Source organism: Suncus etruscus, chromosome 8 (assembly GCF_024139225.1).
Source record: "Suncus etruscus isolate mSunEtr1 chromosome 8, mSunEtr1.pri.cur, whole genome shotgun sequence".
NCBI classification, from domain to species: Eukaryota; Metazoa; Chordata; class Mammalia; order Eulipotyphla; family Soricidae; genus Suncus; species Suncus etruscus.
The window spans coordinates 6,433,326-6,433,976 of record NC_064855.1 but is presented as its reverse complement, the minus strand read 5'-3'; the positions used below and the strand labels follow the sequence as shown (position 1 = coordinate 6,433,976).

The window sequence follows — 651 nt, the reverse complement described above, 5'->3', positions numbered from 1 at the left end:
CTAAAAAATCAGGGGTCTCCCATAAGACACTGCAGCAGATGATGACTAATTTGCAGGAGGAGAAAAGATGGTGGAAAGATTCTGCCACCTAGTATGAAAAGTGGTTCAATCGCCCTGGGATACCTCCCTGATAACCACCCTGGCTAGGCCATTGTTGATTTTTTTGACTATTTTCTAAGTAGGTCCTTGCATAATTAATTTCCTTATCTGCTTTATTTATTTATTTATTTAAAATATGGAACGCTTCACGAATTTGCGTGTCATCCTTGCACAGGGGCCATGCTAATCTTCTCTGTATCGTTCCAATTTTAGTATATGTGCTGCCGAAGCGAGCACTCCTCATCTGCTTTAATCAGGCGCAGTTAAGATGCTTGTGCTAAGGTCCCAGTATGTGCCCATAAGTAGGGACGAGGATGAAGAAAGTGAAGGAGAGTCAAAGACTTGACTCAGGTCCATCATAAAGAGGAGGGAAAGTGAGGTCCTGGGTCCTGAACAAGTAGAGATGCCATTTTGTAAAGGCCACATGTCAGGCTTCTCCTAAATTCTGAACATAGAGGGACACTATTTTGTAAGAACCACATAGTGAAAGCCACATGTTAGTTTTTCTCAAGCCTATTTCCATTAATACTGCTCCAAGTTACCTGGCCATAC

At 42.2% G+C, this 651-nt stretch overlaps 1 non-coding gene across 1 annotated transcript; it reads right to left on the bottom strand.

Annotated features, from left to right (window-relative positions):
- Nucleotides 1-229: 229 nt before the first annotated feature.
- On the bottom strand, nt 230-336 carry LOC126016898 (U6 spliceosomal RNA). The gene has a single exon (XR_007498583.1). It is a non-coding gene; the product is annotated as a U6 spliceosomal RNA (small nuclear RNA).
- Between the last annotated feature and the right edge of the window lie 315 nt (nt 337-651).